The sequence below is a fragment of the Oratosquilla oratoria genome, chromosome 25 (genome assembly GCF_046742065.1).
Source record: "Oratosquilla oratoria isolate Oo_2021 chromosome 25, ASM4674206v1, whole genome shotgun sequence".
In the NCBI taxonomy this organism is placed as follows: Eukaryota; Metazoa; Arthropoda; class Malacostraca; order Stomatopoda; family Squillidae; genus Oratosquilla; species Oratosquilla oratoria.
Window position 1 is genome coordinate 18,558,956 of NC_134801.1, and position 21,544 is coordinate 18,580,499.

General features: G+C 39.9%; 1 protein-coding gene across 2 annotated transcripts in view; it reads left to right on the forward strand.

Moving 5' to 3' along the window:
- The first annotated feature begins 13,358 nt into the window (after window positions 1-13,358).
- The window catches only part of mTor (serine/threonine-protein kinase Tor), a 175,131-nt gene continuing 166,945 nt past the window's right edge, over window positions 13,359-21,544 (forward strand). For both annotated transcript variants that reach the window (XM_076208449.1, XM_076208450.1), the window contains exon 1: window positions 13,359-13,517. The gene's annotated coding sequence lies outside the window, so the exon portion shown is untranslated. The remainder of the gene's footprint in view (window positions 13,518-21,544) is intronic.

Sequence of the window (21,544 nt, forward strand, 5' to 3'; positions counted from 1 at the left end):
CTCCACCCCATGCCTAACTGTAACCCAGTTAACCAATTTCCTTTCCTGTTACAGCCTCATTTCCAAGTGGTCACTCATATGCATAAAGTTAACATAACGTTCATGGTCTAGGGACTCCACTCACCCTAAAAAAATCCGGTTGGCCTTGATACTAGACCTGTTTTCCGGACTTCTTAATTGACTCTTTTATATGACAACATACACACTCCCACGACCTTTGTGTAAGAAGTTTCACCCATAAAATATTATTTTCATGGATACTACAATTTACACATGCACTGTTATCATAGTATAGTAGGCCTATAGGCTTTACCTCTCCTTGCTGTCCATATTTCGATCTGTTATAGCGGGCCGGCCCAGCGTTGTTTTTTTTTTTTCTTTTCTTTTTTACGGTAGAAAATTGAATCCAAAAGGCTGACTGGCCGTGAAACAAATAGCTGAAAGGGTCGTGTGGGACCGTTAGAAATGGTTATGAGAACCGCTTTGTCTGAGCTTGGTGCATGGGGATTTCATTGTTTGTCTGGCAGACAGCGATGCCTTAGTGAGTAAGTGAACGCTCGGTAGACCTCTTTATGCATGTAAAGAAATTCTGAAGTTCTCTCGTCGGGGGATTCCATGGTCGTGTAGGTAATGATTCTTGATGGATCCTGCTTGTAGGTGGTAAGTGAGGAGTCTGGAGAGGCGAGTGGTCGTCATTCCTACATAAGAAGTACGAGTTCCACAGTCCTCGTGTTGATATGTATGCATGTAGATGACGTTTCTCCTCTGGAGGGGCTCTGGGGGAAGGGAAAGGGTTATTTCTTAATATAAGGTTGGAAGAATTCTTTGATTGGTAAAAGATAATAAAACTGAGATATTAGTCCTCGGGTATCGGTTTTACATTGCGGCGGATGATGTTCTTCATTTAAAATATTTATTACTCTCAATCAACATCCAGAGTGGTGATCTCCTGACCCTTCCCTTAAGTAGGGATATTTCGCCACTCCTCCGTTAAGGTTCCCCACGGAGCGCCACGTATTCAAATGTTCAGCAATATTACATGTATTGACCTTTCCCAATGTTAGTTTTTTGTGTTTATAACCATGTATCAAAAACCATTGTATTCAGTTGAAAATGTAACAAGAGTTACGAAACGTCCTGCTAGTAAATAACAGAATCGACTTTATTCGTCTCCATGCCCTACACTTTCGGAGAATTCCTGTATTCCTTAAGTAAGGATGAGAAACGCCTCTTTAGAAGAAATGAAAGTCTTCAGAAAAAGATCATCAACGCCGAGATTTCCGTCGCATTTAATACTACATGCATATATATATATATATATATATATATATATATATATATATATATATATATATATATATATATATATATATATATATATATATGTGTGTGTGTGTGTGTGTGTGTGTGTGTGTGTGTGTGTGTGTGTGTGTGTGTGTGTGTGTGTGTGTGTGTGTGTGTGTGTGTGTGTGTGTGTATTTACCTAGTTGTATTTACCTAGTTGTATTTTGCGGGAAGGGGAGCTATGCTCGTGTTGTCCCGCCTTTGTATCTTGCAGTGTCTAGTTTGTTTTTAAACTCATGAATGGTTTTTGCGCATACTATTTCATTGTCCAGTTTGTTCCAAGTGTCCAAAACTCTATGAGGAAAACTGTTTTTCTTCAGTTCTCTTCTATAGCTATGTTTTTTTATTTTCTTTCCATGTCCTCTTGTGTTTCTTTTGTCCCAGTTAAGTAAGTTCTCACTATCGAGTACCTCTGTGCCTTTCATGATTCTGTAGATGGTCAATAGGTCACCTCTCTCTCTTCTTTGCTCCAGTGTCGGTAACTCCAGTTTAGCCAATCTCTCTTCGTATGATAGGTTTGCAAGTGCAGGTGCCATTTTTGTAGCTTCTCTTTGGATTCTTTCTATTTTCTTTATATTCTTTTTGGTACTGGGGGACCACAATGTCGCTGCATACTCTAATCTAGGCCTTATCAATGTAACCAATATTTTTTTCATCATGTCTTCGTCCAAGTATGTAAACGCCACTTTTATTGATCTTAGCAAGTTGTAAGTCTCCCCGACAATTTTGTTAATCTGTATATCATAGGACAAGTCGTTCGTGATAATTACTCCCAAATCTTTTTCGGATCCTACTTTCTTTACTTCTTTGGTTCCAATTGTATATTTTCCTGATATTCTGTTTTTGCTTTTTCCAAACTCCATTATGCTACACTTCTTAGTATTAAAGTCCACTTCCCATTTCTGACTCCAGTTCCATACCCTATTTAGGTCTGCTTGCAGTGCTTCACAGTCCTCATCAGTTTCTATTTTCCTTAGCAGTTTGGCGTCATCGGCAAAGAAGCTCATGTAGCAGTTCACGTCCTCATCCATGTCATTCATATAGATAGCAAACATTATTGGTGCCAGCACAGATCCTTGCGGTACTCCACTGATCACCTCTTTCCAGTGTGTGTGTGTGTGTGTGTGTGTGTGTGTGTGTGTGTGTGTGTGTGTGTGTGTATGTATATATATATATGAGGCAAAATGAGGGAGGAGTATGACAAAAAAAATTGAAAGCAACAAAAAAAATGTTTAGGAAGGAAATCAAAAGAGATCATAAGAACATAAGAATGAAGGAGACTGCAAGAGACCACAAGGCCTACATTAGGCAGCTCCGTATCCATCACCACCTGTCATCCCCATCCATAAAGTTGTCTAATCGTTTCTTTAAACAACCGACAGTTTCAGCGCTTACTACATGGTTACTAAGTTTATTCCATTCGTCAACCACCTTATTAGTCAACCAATTCTTGCCTATTTCCTTTTCAAATCTAAAGTTGTCCAGTTTATAACCATTACTGCGAGTCCTGTCCTGTTGTTTTAATATGATGACCTTGTTTGCATCACCCTTGTTAAAGCCTTTGATCCACTTGAACAACTCTATTAGATCACGCCGCACTCTGGTCATTCTCTTCTGTACTGATTCTAGTGAATTGATGTCCATTCTATAGGACGGAGACCAAAACTGTACCGCATAGTCAAGGATGGGTGTAACTATCGCCAGATAGAGTTTAATAATTACCTCTGCATTTCTATTCGTCACCGTCCTAGCAATGAAACCTAATGCTCTGTTAGCTTTATTCCTGGCGCTAACATACTGTTTCCTGGTTTTAAGGTCCGGGCACACTAGAACTCCCAAGTCTCTCTCGCACTCAGTTTTCTCTAAAAGCGTGTTATCTAAGCTGTATCTATTTTCGGGAGGTGAATCAAGTAAAGAAGAAAAGTTAAAAGGCGTAGATGGACAGATCCTAACGAAAGAGGAGGTGGTAAGGGGAAGATGAGGGGAGTATTTTAGATAACTGTTGAATATGGAGGAGAATAGGGAGGGATTGATGGTAGCAATGGGAGGGGCTAAGAAAATGATGATGATGGGAGAGGAAAATGCAGGAGAAATAAGAAAAGATAATGTGCAGTTAGCTCTGGAAATTATGAGAACAGGTAAGGCACCTGGGTTGGATGGTTGTCATGCAGAGTGTCTGAGGTGTAACAAAACAAACGTGTTTTGCTACATGCAATGGTGGTTTAGTGGGTGAAGTAAAGCCTCTGCTGGACTTTGTTGGTTTTTATTCAGGTACGAAATGTATATACAACTAGATTCTTGACCTTAAGCACTCTTCGTGCCGGGTTTTAACCTCGGGAAATCCTCCTGCCAGGTTCGTGACCTCGGGCAGTCCTCCTGCCAGGTCAGTGACCTCGGCAGTCCTGTCTCTCGGCGGCGCAGCCGTCGTAATAAAGGGGGTTTGTGGGTTGCCGTATGTGATATGTGTTAGATATCAAATATGGGCATGGGTGTTAGTTCCGTTATATAGGGGTTAGCTTTATGGTTGGTGGGCGTGGCTAGACATAGTGTATACACATTACGTCATGGTAATGTAATTAGAGTAGGTGTTTGGGGTAGTTCTTCGGTAACGAAGATGACGTACTTATCCTCTAAATGATTATTAGTAAGTAGATTAGAATTGTAGTATCAATAAAAGTAATAGCAGTAATAATAACAGTATCAACAATAATTATGCTTTAACGCTTATTATATATTCGGTATAATAGTTTTGGTATCAGTTTTAGGATCTAGTTTCTTTGAAGGTGACTTTTTTGGTGACTTCTTAGGCCAAACTCGGAGGCACAGATCCTACTGCAAGTGGGACAGGGAATTCCTTGTGCCGGGTTAACAGGACCTCGTGCCAAGCGTTCATATCTGCGGTTTTCTGGGTCGATCCTGATATTCGTGCGAGCAGCTTCAAATATGTCGACACCCTGATGGACAACGGCGAGCCACAAAATTTATTCCAAATATAAAAAACAAATCATGCGAAAATCGACTAAAACATATGAATCTGTTTTCCGTAAAAAAGCGTAGGCTCAGAGGTGACTTGATACATGTCTTTATTCTAAAGGGAATCGACAACATCAAAAGTGACAAAATTCTTGCATTGAATGAGAATCCGACAAGAAATAATGGTCTCAAACTGTCAGGAAATAGATCTAATTTGAAAATGGGTAGAAACAATTTCGCCAACTGTGTAGTTAATGAATGGGATAAACTTCCTGCAGAGGCAGTCCAATGTAGTTCAGTTCGAAGCTTTAAGATTCGTACAGATAAACATCCAAGCAAGATGCTGTAATGTCTACCATTTACTTTATATTTTTTATTTATCTAGTTGTTATTATTTGTCTGTTTATCATTATTTGCTTGATTTTCATTTATCATTATTTATCTGTCAATTTATCATTATTTACTATTTACCTGTTTGTTTATTATTTAACTATACCTATGCATTTATTAATTTAATATATTATTATTTATATTATTATAATTTCTATTTATTTTATTTATTTATTTATTTATTTATTCATTCATTTATCTATTTATTTATCTATTTATCTATCTATCTATTTATTAATTTATTTATTCATTTATTTACTTAATCATTTATTTATTCATTTATTAATCTATTTATTGTTCATTTTGTTATTTATCATTATTATATATACTTTTTCTCATCCGACCTAGTTATGGACCAAAAGGTCTCCTGTCGGCATGCTCAGCCTTTATAATCCTTTGTAACTTCCAACTTTCTCGGTCAGTGGCCAGAATTTCAAGTTGGTCAACAGAGAAGTTGCATTGTTTGAGGGTAGCCTTTATTTGGTCTTTGAATTGCTTTTTTGGTCCTCCCGGATAGCGGTATCCATCCCTCAGCTCGTCGTAAACTATTTGACGTGATAGGCGACATTCAGGCATCCTGATCACATGACCGATCCACCGGAGCTGGCGACGTATTATCATTTAGTCAATACTGATGGTTGAAGCATTTTGTAAAATAGTTACATGGGGGATTCGGTCACGCCAAGTGATGTTAAGGATAGTTTGAAGACAGTGGATATGAAACCCTTCAAGGCGTCTGATTTGGGCCTTGTATAAGGTCCAAGTTTCACTGCCAAGATAGTAAGATGGATAGACAGATTGCCTGATAAACCTTAATTTTAGTCTCTACAGTTAGATCACGGTTTAGGAAAACGCGTTTGGATAATTTTCCAAAGCTTGAACTTGCCAATCTAATCCTGGTCTGGATTTTATTTTCTGTGTCGCAAGTTGCAGAAAGAGATGCCTGAAAGACTGAACGATTTTCAAGCCTTCACCACCGTTGGTAAAAGGCGGTATTGGGACGGCGGTGTTGTGTTGTATTGGGAGTGTAGTGGTATTTGGTTCGGAACAACGGCAGGACAAATGAAAAACAAAATATCTAATCTCTTTCTTTTGGTGATTAGCCACAAGGTGCGACACTAGAAGGGTCACATGAGAAATGTAGGTGAAGCTCGGACTAAGGCCACAGCTTAGTGGAGCTTATGGTTGTAGCTGGACGTGGAGCCTAACGTCAGCGAGGCTGTAGCAGATGATAACGGCGAGGCTCGATGGGACGGCTAGAAGATTGGACGAGGAGATGTTGTTGTGTGCGCTGGTCGGTACTGTTCTTCCCATCTCGGCGAAACGCCGACATTTTAAAGGAGGCTGGCGAGAACGTGAGGAGCTTTCCAAGTTCCTGAATGGCTGACCGCTGGCTGATCGGGACGTCCTTGCGAACTACGCACTACGGGAACTTGGAAAGGCTAGCTCCGAAGAGTTCTTTGTTCAGTGTGTGACGAGTCGTAGGATGCGTCGCGTCACTACAGGAGCACCTCAGTTTTGCTGGCATTGACAACCAGACCGCCTGCTGAGTAAATACTGTTTACCGCATCCACATTTCTTTGAAGAGATTGAGGGCTAGGTGCAGAGTAGGCGGCATCATCAGCATATTGCATATCAAAGACATAGGCAGTGTGGGCTTTTGTCTTAGCCTTGAGACGCTGGGGGTTGAGCAAGTTACTATCAAGGCGGTAGTTGACGGCTACGCTGTCATTGACATCAGATTCATACCTTGCAAGTAGAGTGACGGCTGCTAAATATATGTTGAAGAGGATGGGTGCAAGGACACAACCTTGTTTGACACCAACGGTAACAGCAAACGAGTTCGAGATATTTCCGCCCATACAGATCTATTCATAGCCTGTGTAGACCTTGCAAAAGCTTTCGACACCATCAACAGGGAAATGTTATGGAGGATGATGGTTACATGTGACTGGCCCCCTAAATTCAAAGCCACTGTAGGAACATCCTGTTATGATCTTACGTAGGTGTTTAGTCAGGTGTTTGAGATGGGGGAAATATGTGAAATCTCCAAGATCAGAGGTCTTGTCAAAGACGAGTACCATGTTGCATGTGTGTGGATCACGTGCGTGGTTGGTGATGGTTAGTGACGGTTACATTACCTCCCCGACCTTTTAAGGTGCGTCCGCGTACCTTGGGTTAAGGTCGTGAGAGTGAGATTTTGGCATACAAAATTGCAAAAAAGATGTGAAGATGTGATAATTTGTCAAGTTGCTAGTGGGAGACATTGATTTCAATGAGTAAAAAATGGGGGGGGGTACGTACTGAACACATCCAAGATATGATAATATATGGGGATATATATGTTCGTAAAGAGCTGGAGTCCAGGAGCCATGTTATCGGAAAATTTTAAACACTGGACTCAGAGTAACAGAATTTATTACCGACGTTTCGAACCCTGTCCGGGGTTCATCCTCAGGGTTATACATTGTAAGCAAAAGGATTCAGTTATATAGTGTACCGATGTTCTCTGGGACAGGTCCCATCAGATTGAACAGCGTTGTATTTTTTTAAACAGAGTAGTAAAATTCCTCAACATGGAGAAAGGATTACAAAATTAAATATACTAGGCAAGAACATGCTGATACCAAAATCCAAAAAGCCTATCCATCGTTCCTCCGTAGCTAAAAAGACAAATCCTAATAAACAAAAACTAATCAAGTCCTGCATGACCTGCAGAAATTAAATACAAGGTTTGCTAAAGTGTCACAAAATGGGACCACAGCAATTCATAGGAACAAAAAGAACCAACTATCACACCCCGATGAAATGATACTGTACTCTTAGCTGTAATACAAATCATGTAATAAAACAAAACCAAAACCTATTCCGAATGACAAAAGGAAATAATTCAAATTTGTATAAAACGTCCACCCAAATGAAAAGGCCACATATCACATGTCAAAATAAACGGAACAATACAAATTCTGAACGACATCCAGAAATTAATAACAGAGTAAGTACAAAGTGTCAACAAATGGAACCACCGAAAATAAAAAAGTAAAAAGAGCAAACAGAAAAATATCAAATGTCATAGACCAGACATAAAAGCACTACACGGGTCGCCTGTCACCGCTCTATCTGTCCTGTTTGTCCTTGTCAGTACAAATCAACCTATAAAACTATAAAAACTAGTTTGATTTGTACTGACAAGGACAAACAGGACAGATAGAGCGGTGACAGGCGACCCGTGCAGTGCTTTTATGTCTGGTCTATCTCATTTGATATTTTTCTGTTTGCTCTTTCTACTTTTTTTTCGGTGGTTCCATTTGTTGACACTTTGTACTTACTCTGTTATTAATTTCTGGATGTCGTTCAGAATTTGTATTGTTCCGTTTATTTTGACATGTGATATGTGGCCTTTTCATTTGGGTGGACGCTTTATACAAATTTGAATTATTTCCTTTTGTCATTCGGAATAGGTTTTGATTTTGTTTTATTGTATGATTTGTATTACAGCTAAGAGTACAGTATCATTTCATCGGAGTGTGATAGTTGGTTCTTTTTGTTCCTATGAACTGCTGTGGTCCCCATTTTGTGACACTTTAGCAAACCTTGTATTTAATTTCTACAGGTCATGCAGGACTTGATTAGTTTTTGTTTGTTAGGATTTGTCTTTTTAGCTACGGAGGAACGATGGATAGGCTTTTTGGATTTTGGTATCAGCATGTTCTTTCCTAGTATATTTAATTTTGTAATCCTTTCTCCATGTTGAGGAGTTTTACTACTGTTTTAAAAAATGCAACGCTGTTCAATCTGGTGGACCTGTCCCAGAGAACATCGGTACACTATATAACTGAATCCATTTGCTTACAATGTATAACCCTGAGGATGAACCCCGGACAGGGTTTGAAACGTCGGTAATAAATTCTGTTACCCCGAGTCCAGGGTGTGTGTGTGTGTGTGTGTGTGTGTGTGTATATATATGTATATATATATATATATATATATATATATATATATATATATATATATATATATATATATATATAAGGAAGCTCGCTGGCTGAGCGGGTTAGGGCGTCGTTACTTGCGGTGAAGGTCGAGGTGAGGGCGGTTCGAATCCTGCCACCGGCGAAGTTGAACCAAGGGCATGGTTCATTAAATTCTATGCTACAAAGCCCTCTGTGAGGGGCACCGTCCTAGCCTCCCGATAGGGGTGTGTGTGTGTGACGTTAAACCATATCATATATATATATATATATATATATATATATATATATATATATATATATATATATATGTATGATACATGTGTGTATGTGTATTCACCTAGTTGTATTTTGCGGGAAGGGGAGCTACGCTCGTGGTGTCCCGCCTTTGTTTCTCACAGAGTCTAGTTTGCTTTTAAATTCATGAATGGCTTGTGCGCACACTATTTCTTTGACCATTTTGTTCCAAGTGTCCACCACTCTATGTGGAAAACTGTTTTTCTTCATATCTCTTCTGTAGCTATGTTTTTTTTTCTTTCCTTGTCCTCTTGTGCTTCTCTTGTGCCAGTTTGACAAGTCCTCTCTATCGAGTATTTCCGTGTCCTTCATGATTCTGTAGATGGTCAGTAGGTTACCTCTCTCTCTTCTTTGTTCCAGAGTCAGTTACTCCAATTTAGCCAATCTCTCCTCACATGACAAGTTTGCAAGTGCAGGGGCCATATTTGTGTCTGCTCTCTGGATTCTTTCTATTTTCTTTATATTCTTTTTGGTACTGGTTGACCACAATGTCACTGCATATTCTAGTCTAGGCTTTATCCGTGTAACTAATATTTTTTTTTAAATAATTTCTTCGTCCAAATATGTAAATGCCACTTTTATTGATCTTAGAAAGTTGTAGGATTCTCCGACAATTTTGTTTATCTGTTTATCATAGGACAAGTCGTTTGAGATAATTACACCCAAATCTTTTTCGGATCTCTCCTTCTTTACATCCTTGGCTCCAATTTTATATTGTCCTGATATTCTATTTTTGCTTTTTCCAAACTCCATTATGCTACATTTGTTAATATTGAAGTCCACTTCCCATTTCTGACTCCAGTTCCATAACTTATTCAGGTCTTCCTGCAGTGATTCGCAATCCTTTTCAGTGTTTACTTTCCTTAACAGTTTGGCGTCGTCTGCAAAGAGGCTCATGTAACATTTCACATCATCACCCATGCCATTCACATGAATAGCAAACATTATCGGAGCCAGTACAGATCCTTGCGGTACTCCACTGATAATCTCTTTCCAATCTGAAATTTTTCTCTGAGCACTATTCTCATCTTTCTACCAATCAGGAAGTCCTCCATTTATTCTAGTAGGTTCCCTTGTATCCCTCCTATATGTTCCAGTTTTTTTTTTTTATAATTTTTTGTGTGGTACTTTGTCAAAAGCTTTTTGTAAGTCCAGGAAGGCACAATCAGCCCATCCATTCCTTTCTTGCACTATGTCTATTAATCTTGAGTAGAAACATATTAAGTTTGTGGTACATGATTTTCCTTGTCTGAACCCAAATTGTCTTGGGTTTATTATATTATTGTCTTCCAGGTGTTTTACCCATCTATTCTTGATGATTTTCTCACAAATTTTGGCTATAGGGCTTGTTAGTGAGACTGGCCTGTAGTTAATTGGTTCGTCATTGTTTCCTCCTTTATATATTGGTACAATGTTAGTATTTTCCAGTCTTTTGGTATTTTTCCTTCTTTAAGTGAGCAACTTATTATGTTATGTATTTTGTCCGTTATTTCTTCTTTACATTCTTTTAAAATCCAATTTGCAATTCCATCCGGGCCACGTGATTTCCTGATGCCAAAGTTTGATAGATGTTCCATTATTTCTTTTTGTGTTATCATTATCTCGCTCATGGGGGGGAGATCGCCTTTAATTTCCTTTGTCCAAATATTGTGCTTTCTCTCTAGTGAAAACAGATTTGAAGTGATTATTCATTACTTCGGCCATTTCTAATTCTTCTGTGTATTCTATATTCCCTTGGCGTAATTTAACCATTTCTTGTTTGTTTTTAAGTTTACCATTCACGTATCGATAGAATAGCTTGGGTTGCTCTTTGCATTTATCTATAATATCATTTTCATGGTTCCTTTTTTCCTCTCTTCTCACTATAACATACTCATTTCTATAGTTTATATAAACTTGCCATTTTCCTTTTTTTTTGTCTTTTCTCCATCTCTTCCAAGCTCTGTCCCTTCTATCTTTTGCCTCACTTGTGGGAACACGCCGCCACTGCTGCAGTGTCCCCTTATTGAACATAACTTAATTGTAAATAAAAATTGTAATCTTGGTATGTTACTACCACATGATGTGTGAAGTCTTCCATGAGAAATGGATCAGAGAAAGTCAGATTCTCTTTAGACTTCACACATCATGTGGTAGTAACACCCCTACTACATTTGGTTCCCGCAGTTGGACACCACTGCCCGTGGTGCCCTTTGACTGGATGAACACCCTAGGCGGCGCCTTAGGAGCTGTTTGAGTGATTCTCCTCAAAAAGTGCAGCAAGGCCTTGGCACGCCCACTCTGCTTATAATGGAGATGCTCGGTGGGTAAGGGGGTGGTTCTAGAGAGACTTAAGAAAGAGGTAGTGTGCCCCCATTTACAAAGGTGAGACAGGAGCCTACCGAAAAACTATAGGCCTGTCGCCCTCACCTCCCATTTCATTAGATTATTTGAAAAATGTGTTAGATATAGGATCACCAGGTACGTGGAAGATTATCTCCTTCACAGCAACAATCAACATAACTTCAGTAAGGGAAGATCCTGTCTGTCCAAACTCCTAGCATACCAGGACTGGGTCTTGCAAAGCCTGGCGGAGGGCAAGAAGGTACGAGTAGATGTCGTGTTTCTAGACTTTACCAAGGCATTTGACAAGGTAGACCATGGCATCTGGATCTAAGACCTTCTTATGTGTCGATACCAAACAGTAGGAGTGGATGGATGCAAGTCATAGGGGGCAGAGGTGGTAGCGGAGTCCCGCAAGGATCTGTTCTGGGCCCACTGCTGTTTCCATTGCACATGATGGACATCAATGAGGGATGAAATGACTCCTTCCGCACAACATTTGCCGACGACACTATCATGAGTCGCCACACCATCAGCACAAAAGAAATGTCCTGTCTCCAACAAGACCTGGATGCGGTGTCTGCCTAGGCAGCTACAATCAATATGCACCTCAATGAAGAAAAAAAAATTAAATGTTGAGGCATGGACACAACCATGAAATAGGAGATGACAGCGCTATGTGCAGAAGAGGGGCAAGAAATCGCAGCCACAACACACGTCAAATGCCTGGGGGGGGGGTCTCAGCGAGGACTGCTCATTCCAGCACCACATAGGAGAGACAGTCAAGAAATCTAGGATGATGGCTGGCTAGGTGATAAGAACCTTCACCAGCAGGGACCTAGAGACACTGCCGATTCTATGGAAGGTCCTGGTACAGTCGCTGCAAGATTGCTACATCCAGTTATGGTCACCCCACAGGAAAGGAGACATACAACAGCTAGAAGGAGTACAGAGGTCTTTCACCAAGAAAATTCAGGGCATTGAAGACCTCAGTTACTGGGACAGATTACGAAAACTGGACCTGTGCTCCCATCAGAACAGGTGAGACAGGTATTGGGCTATTTACATCTGGAAAGCCTTAGAAAGACAGGTGGCTGACTTGACAGCCCAAGACCTGCAGCCCTACGTGACAGGGAGAAAGAAGCGCCAATGCAAGAGACACAGCTTGCCATCTACAGCCCAAGGAAAAATCAGAACCATGCTAGCAGCCACCCTCCTTAATGAAGGCCCAAGAATCTTCAACTCACTCCCAAAGGAGATTAGAGGCATGTCTGGGTGCACAGTAGAGAGGTTCAAAGCTGCACTAGACAGGTTCCTGGGAACAGTACCATATGAACCCTCTGTGCTAGGGTATACAGCCCAATGTAGAACCTCCAACACAATACCTGACCAAGTGGCTTTGTAGGAAAGAGAAACCAGGTTGGGTAGAAGCGGCGGACCATCGTGGTTATGAAGCAGCGCTTCTAGACGGAAACAAATAAACAAGCTATGGGTGTGAGTGCACAGGTGGAGCCTCTGTATGTTACGATGTGTATAGGAAAATATAGGAACTAGGTACAGATGGAATATATATAAGCATACGTGATATGTCATCGTATCACATGGTGCTGACGCATTTGTATAAAAGCGTATATGGTCTAAGGACGCGCATAAATGCGCACAACTACGCACATCCTACGTACTTCAATCATATTACAAATTCAATACAGTCCCTCAGCAAGACCTTACACCTTAGGCATAGGAAGTGATAGAGTTGTGGTGTATTTTATATAAATCTTGAAGTCGTCTGTAAAAAAAATCTATATTTGACTCTGATTTGACGAAAGGTAGTTGAAGATAATGAAAAAAAAAAAAGGCCAAAGGGCTCAATAGTAAAGCCACCCCTGACTCAAATCGCTCTCTCAATTAAGTGCGTTTATTATAAGTGTTAGAATGGTAAAAAAAAGGTGTTGATAAGCTTTAATAAAATACTAAATGTATGAACTATATTTTTTATATTCTGCATGTGTAATTTTATGTAAATCTAAGTATATTTTTATCACATTACTAAAACGCAGATAGACTACACAAGTTGTTTTGGGGAGTTTGATAGAACGATGAGAGATATATTGTTTAACTTGACGACTACTTCGGTTATGTTTACTAATTTAAATATCGGTATATTTCTAGCACTGGGTTATATTTGCGTGTAGACTTTGCTGAAGAAAAGGTGGACTGTTAGTAAGTAGTAACTTGCTTTCTTATTGAGGGTGCTCCTCACGAAATGGGCATCTTTGCTTGGCCTTGCTTGGATAGTTGGGCAAAAAAATAAATTGTTAGAGTTAAAAGGAAATGTCATTTGTTTTAATATAGGCATGATGTAGGCTACTAATTTATAAGCAATTGCAGTAGGATTAGTTGGTAGTTCAAGTGCTTACTCGGGGCATTGGTTTTCCTGGAGATAACCATTACTAATAGTGCTCCAGTATAATGGTATTATAATTATGGATTTATGAAGTACAGTACTTCACATTTTATTTTATAAATTAGAAGTGAGTTTCTCCTCTAAGTCCATGAGATCCTCTAAGTATTATTCCTGTGCAAAGTGGCTGTATCTTGGTTTTATGAGTAGTTAAAAGTATAGGAACTGAATAAGGAATTTTTACTGTTAGATATTGTATTTATGGTGTAGTGCTTGTTTGTATATATATTTTTTTTTAATTTTTAGCTTTCCTGGATTATAGTAGTCCCATCCAGGATCACAATTTACTTCTGTATCCCTTCCATGCTAAATGTGACTGAATAACTTATCAGCAATCCTTTGTTAGTTTGTATATTTGGTCAAATTCCAGAATCACGCAAACATGGATATTTAACATGAAACTTACATTGTCCAATAGCTCCTAACCTAGCATAACTAAATCTAACCTAACATAGGTTTTCCATAGAAAAAATAGATCTTTGAAATATAAAAAAGAAGTAAAAAATCTATTTGCATGATGTGGGAATGGAACTGTATTCAAACTAAGGTAATATGAACTTGTGGTAATAGATTGTTGGTGATTGATTTTGCCATCTTTGATGTGGGGGTAGCTGGAATAGGATTTCCTTGGACTCCATGAGACTACATGGGGTTCTGCCGTTGTCTGCTAATTGCCTGAGGTAGACTAGTAATTAGGCCATTAGTATCCATGATAATGACGACGACCTGGATGATCTTTAGAATTTGATGTACCGAATTACTAGATAGAGGTTTGGATATGTAGGTTAGTTAGGTTAGGTTAGAATAGGCAAATTTACCATCCTTTCATTTCTTTGAACTTGGCATCTATCTAAACAAACATAGCATATCATTCAACTGCCGCGACTTTGTTAGTAAGTAAGTTTTAGCAACTTTTTTGTTATTGATTTCCACCAAGAAAATCACATATTATGTTGATGTATTATAATTTACAAAATTGATAATTAATTTTCTATTGCTATATCACGTAGGTGTGCACAACTAAAATTTTACCAGGTTTCCTTCAAACTATGCAACAACTCTATTCCCTGCAGTCCGATTGATTACTTAATCAGGCCATCAGCATCCATGATGATGATTATGACCCACATGATCTTTAGAATTACAGGTAACATATTACTAAATACAGCTTAGGTTATGTAGGTTAAGTAAGATAGGTTAGGTTAGAATAGATAAATTTATCATCCTTTAATTTTTTCGACCTTGGCATCAATCCAAACATGGCATATTATTCACCAGTCGTGACTTTGTTCGTTAGTAAATCGGTGTTAGCAACTTTTTTGTTATTAATTTCTGCCAAGAAAATTGCATATTACATTGATGTGTTATATATAAATACCAAAGGCTTTTTCCCCCTTACAAGGGAGGTAGCCAGAAAACAGAGGCATAAGAACCACTCTCACCTATTCCATCCCCACATATTCTACTCCCATCCACCTACTTCCCTGCCTCATATCTTGGTACATCCTGGATGATAGGTCATTCCTGCATCTCCCCTACTGCCCTGGGTCAGAAGCAGTGTCACGAGACACAGCACATCCACAGCAAGGCTGCTTCATTAAATTGGCAAACCCCCCCTCCATCCCCTCATGCAGAAATGGAGAAGAGGAAAAAATCCCTTTGGGCTGCGTCAATTTATTTTTCACACATACTCCCTCATCCCCCATCCCCCATCCCCCATCCCCCACCCACTCCCCCTCATGCATCACAGCATCATCCATACACAACCATTCTCCATTCACCCCATCTTCTGTCCTATATCATCCTTCCACAACAGACATTCCCCTCTTTCCCAATGCCCCTTTTACCCCAACCATCTCATCCTTGGTTACCCTCTCATATTCACTCCTCCTACCTCTACCACACCTCTTTTACTAATCTTTCTTCACTCATTCTTTCCATGTATCCAGACCATCCTAATACTCTTTCATCACCCCTATCTTCCAACTCCCTTTCCACTTCCATTCTCCTCTTCCCCTAGTTTCTCACTCTCTCCAGCCTAGTAACCCCTATCATATTTCTCAGGCACCTCATGTCCAACACATTCAAACTCTTGTCTTCCTCTCATATGTTCCATGTTTCTGCCCCATACAGTGCTGTTGGTACAGTCTCCTCTTAGCATCCATTCCCAAATGTCAATTTCTCATAACAATTTTTAATCCCCCAAGGCATTTACTCGCTTCTCTCAATCTACATTCTACCTCCACCTCCACTCCATTTCCTGCCACATTCACATTCAAATATCTAAAACTATCTACTTCCTCCAGTTTCTCTCCCTTAATACTCACTTCCAGTCTGCTGCCACTTGTACATCTCATCACCTTACTTTTAACCACATTTATTTTCAACTTCCTTCTTTTGCACACCCTCCCAAACTCTGTAACTAACTTCCTCAGTCCTTTCTCTGATCCTGCTATAAGTGCAGTGTCATCAGCAAACAACAACTGGCCTATCTCCAATCTTTTTCCATTTTCTTTAACCTTCTCCAATCCCCAACCCACTACCCCTGCATTTACCTCTCACACCACCCCATTCATGTATAAATTGAACAGCCAAGGCAACATAAACACATCCCTGATGAAGTTCCATCTTTACCTGAAACCACTCACTCTCTTCATTTTTTATCTAATACAAGTTCTACTACTATCATAAAAACTCTTGACTGCTCTTAAAAGCTTTCCTCGTGTCCCATATATCTGCAATACTACCCACAATGCCTTCCTATCTACCCTGTCTTAAGCCTTTTCCAAATCCATAAAAGCCAAAAAAAATCCTTGCCTTTTCCTAAAGCTTTCTCATATATTTGTCTTACCACAAAAATCTGATCCACACAACCCCTACTTGTCCTAAACACACACCAATTACTCCCTCTGTTCCTCTCCTAATCCTCTCAATCAAGACCCATAAGTCTTCCCAACTACACTTAACCTCTTCACTCCGGGGCACATCGCATGTTGGGCAGCTAATGCTGCCAGACGTGCGATGTTGCGTCATAATAATTGCATTATAAAAAATATAGTCAGTGCTGAATCGTTCGTTCTCTTTCACCTGTGAATTTTGATAACTATAGAAAGTATGATGAAGCCAGTTTAGAGAGAATGGAGGTTACGTAGGTACGACTACAATAAATATAATCAAGATGCTGACGTCGGCATCATCGCATACCCCCTTGCTCCTCATGCCGCCTATGTAGGTGTCACCATATGGAAGTGGTTAAGAAACTGATCCCTCCGAAACTACTACACTCACATTTGTCCCCTTTTCCCTTGTAAAGTGGAACTATACAGGGACTCCTCCTGTCCTCCATCACTCTATCCTCTCTTAAACAAACCTTAAATAACCCCACCAGTCAGTTCACCATCGCTGTACCTCTTTTTTTTGACATTCTGTATGACATCCATCCCACTCAGGTGTCTTACCTACTCTCATCATCTTAACAACTGCCTTCACCTCATCATTCCCCATTTCTCCTGCATTTTCCTCACTTTTCACTGTCATTTTCTTAGTGCTTCCCACTGTAACTACCTTTCCCTCCCTATCCTCCTTCACATTTAGTAACTCCCTAAAACACTCTGCCCATCTTCCTCTTACTGCCTTGTCTTCCATTATCATCTCTCTATCTGCACCTTTTACCTTTTCTTCTCTACATGATTCACCTCTTCTCCCTGTCTTAATTTTTATCCAAAACATCTTTTTATTACTTTCAAAATTTTCTCTCGTACTCTTACCCCATTTCACATCTGCTTTCCTCTTTGCCTCCTGTATCTTATGTTTTACTTATCTTTTCTTTGTACCTCTCATATGATTCTCTTGTCCTATTTTGTATCCAATCTGTGAAAACTCACTTCTCCTCTTCTACAACCTTCCTTGCTTCCTCATCCCACTATCCTTCTATTTCTTCCTGTCCTCCTTGTTCCACACACCATTTTTGCACACCTTATGACTCCCTCCTTCAACCATCCCCATTCCTCCACTCCAAGTTTTACTCTATCCTTCACCCCCTCCCACTCTCTCAGCTTCTTGTACTCCTTTTCTTTCACATTTAAGCAGATCATTTAAACACTTCCCTACCTTCTGTCCTTTTCCTCTTTCTCCATCTCTCCTCCACTCTCAATTTATCTTCCAAAAAATGATCTGATATTCCCCCACTCTCTCCCTCTAGAACATGTACATCCTTAACTCTTCCTACTATATTCCTGGTTACCACTATATAGTCCATTTATGCTCTATCTACCAGCTTTCCATCCACCACCCTTTCCCATGTGTACTTATACTTGACTTTCTTCCTAAACACTGTATTTGCTATGATCAACTCTAGACAGATCACCATCAACTCTTCGATTTTTTCCTGGGACTCCACATTTACCAAGGAACTCCTAGTTGGGTGACATTACTTTGCAAGGGGACTTCACCCCCCCCTTTAACCCCTTCACTCCGGGCCAAAATCTCGCAGGCAGCATTAACTGCCAGACGTGCGATGTTGTGTCATAATACTCGCATTATAAAAAATAAAGTCACCGCTGTATTGCTTGTTCTCTCTTTCACCCGTGAATTTTGATAACCATAGAAAATATGATGAAGCCAGTTTACAGAGTATGGGGGTCACGCAGGTACAACTACAATAAATATAATCAAGATGCCGACATCGGCATCCTTGCGTACCCACTTGCTCCTCATGACGCCTACGTAGGCGTCATCGTATAGAAGGGGTTAACCCCTCAGTGGGATGTGTATTAACCACATAGAGGGAGGAGATGGCTTTGCCCTACCCCTTCTCCCTCCAGTGGGATGCATATTACTTAGCTGGGGAGGTTTCACCCTTCAGACAACCCAGTGGGGTCCATTTTATCTAGGAAGAATGTAACAAAGCCCCCACAGAGTCTCTGGTTGGATGCATGTTACATAGCCAGGTCCCTGACTGGAGTGAGTGTCACCTAGTAGGGTGAAAATATGAATAACACTTCATCTTCTTAATGAAAATACTTTTCTCTCTTTGGAGGAACTTGTCAACTCTGTCATATCTGATAAATGTAACATAAAATGGTGTTCCTCAGGGTTCCATCTTGGGACCAATGTTATTTCTTTCTGAGATACATGAATGACATGGAGTCTGCAGTCAATTGCAAACTTTTATTGTATGCAGATGATTCATCACTGCTCTATTCACACAAGAATGTCAACATCATTGTAAATGTACTCGCTTCAGAATTTGAATCTATTGGTCAGTGACTTGTTGACAACATATTATCTCTGCACTTGGGTAAAACGAGTCTGTTTTATTCAGCACAAACTACATGTTAAAACAGTGTTCAGATTTGAATTTTACCTACAATGGAATCAATGTCACATCCAAAAAGTGTATTAAATACATAGGAGTGGAATTTGACCAAAACATGAATTATGCCTTAATAGCAAATTCTGTAATCACTGAGATTAATACCAGAATAAAGCCGTTGTACAGACTCTCAAGTTTTCTAGATGTCAAAACCACCAAACTAATAGCCTCTGCACTAGTGCAGTGTCACTTGAATTATGGTTGTTGTTGGAGGTATCCAAGTCTATCTCAACTTCTAGGCTTCACATTTGATATTTTTATGACTCGGCCCACCTATCAAAGATCTGAGAGTGAAAAATCAACAAGATAATAAACCTGCTGAAATCTATTATAAACATTGACTGGACAACAGAAAGAAATTCATATAACCACCAACCCCTTCACTCCGGGCCAAAATCTCGCGGGCAGCATTAGCTGCCAGATGTGCGATGTTGTGTCATAATACTTGCATTATAAGAAATAAAGTTACCGCTGTATTGCTTGTTCTCTTTCACCCGTGAATTTTGATAACCATAGAAAATATGATGAAGCCAGTTTACAGAGTATGGGGGTCACGCAGGTACAACTACAATAAATATAATCAAGATGCCGACATCGGCATCCTCGCGTACCCACTTGCTCCTCATGACGCTTACATAGGCGTCATCGTATCGAAGGGGTTAAAGCAGGTTGTATGGCCTACCCTTGATCACACCTCCACGGAATGGTTCCCAACTACTAGCAAGACAAGCATAAACAACTGTAAAATAATATAAAATGGAACACAGAGCAATAACCAGATGCAGCAAAACTAGTTACCCAGTTGGATTCCTGCATATGAAACCAAAATCCTTCCCATAGAACACCACATGAAAAAGCCCTGAACACACACCCATCTCACTGCATCAGTCAAACATCACCAACAGAATGTAACAAAAAATTATCAGTGCTTTACTTATGAAATGTTCACAACCTGCCACTTGTATCAAATGTATATCCATGCATAAACACATTCATATTCAGGTCACTAAACAAGCTTTTCAAGACCAATAAACTCAGTAATCCATGAACACCCCCAAACATAAGCCTCACGGAGAAAAGCACTCCCACATCAGGTAAGAACCACACTGGCTTGCTCATGTTCAGAACACCATCCAGTATTGAAACATTACCAACACAGAATAGGCCTGGCCATAGATTCAACTATTCCACCTGACTCCGATGCAACCATTACACAGTAGTTGCCACACCTGATATTACACTGCCCCACACTAACAGTCCTTCAACAACATACTATATCTTACATGAATGACTTATGGACCCACCCAGAGAATATTACTGGTTACTTGGAGGACATGGATCTCTTGTGGGAAAGACCAGGGTCAATGGATGGGCCATTTTATGAAGTTTAATGACATTCTCATGGACTAATCCTGTATCATTCATCATCAGAGCCCTTATGTGCCTAAGTGCCGCCACCCGGCAAAGTGCCACCCCAGGGCAAAGTTTTCAGTGAGCTTCCCCTCCCCCCCCCCCATCACTATTTCCTATTTCCACCATCCCTTCGAGCCTGTTTTAGCCATTGGCTTGTGAAATAAACGGATTTTAAAAATTGTATTTAATGTCCCTATTGCAGAAAGGATAAGAGGAAAATATTTCATATTCTGTTGGTTCTGACGCAAGATTCGTACATTACGGTAAAATATTCAGGGCTCCTGTGACCAGTTTTTATTATAATCATTTTGTCAGCCTTGTGGGTGGCATGTCCAGACTAAAATTGCCGCACTCCTAAATGTGCTGCCCCCCCCCCCCCCACCACCACCATTGTGAGGGCCCTGTTCATCATTGTTATTGATTCAATTCTTATCTGCACTAAAAAAAGAAAAAAGAAAAAACCAAGGAAATGCAGTTAACTTTTTTGCTTTTTTGTCCTTTCATTCTGTTATCATATGTTAGTCATTGTGAAAAAACAAAGAAAATACAGTCAAAGTTAATAGAAAGAGGTTTTGGGTCTAGTCCAAAGATTGCGTGCAAACCCTTAAGGTGCATACCCAGATGAAGGTGAGAGAGCTGATGGATTTTGATGACATTGAGCAGGGTGGTTCTCTCTTATGTCCATCATGCAGGACCAAATTCAGGTACAGTGAGTCCTCATTATACGGTACATATGCGTTCCTGAAAACCTTACCACAAATTGAAATTACTATATACCGAACCCTGCTCTTTCCTATTCAAAATATTTAATTTTATATCCAAAACACGAGCGGATACCGTATCTGTGAATTTTTCTTACCGTAAATAGAATCAAGGGTAGTAATTACCGAATACCGTAACTGTGAATATACCGGATAAAGAATTACCATATAATGAGTACTCATTCTACCCATTGTTGGTCCCACAACAGTTGAAGATAAGGGAATTCATATATCACCA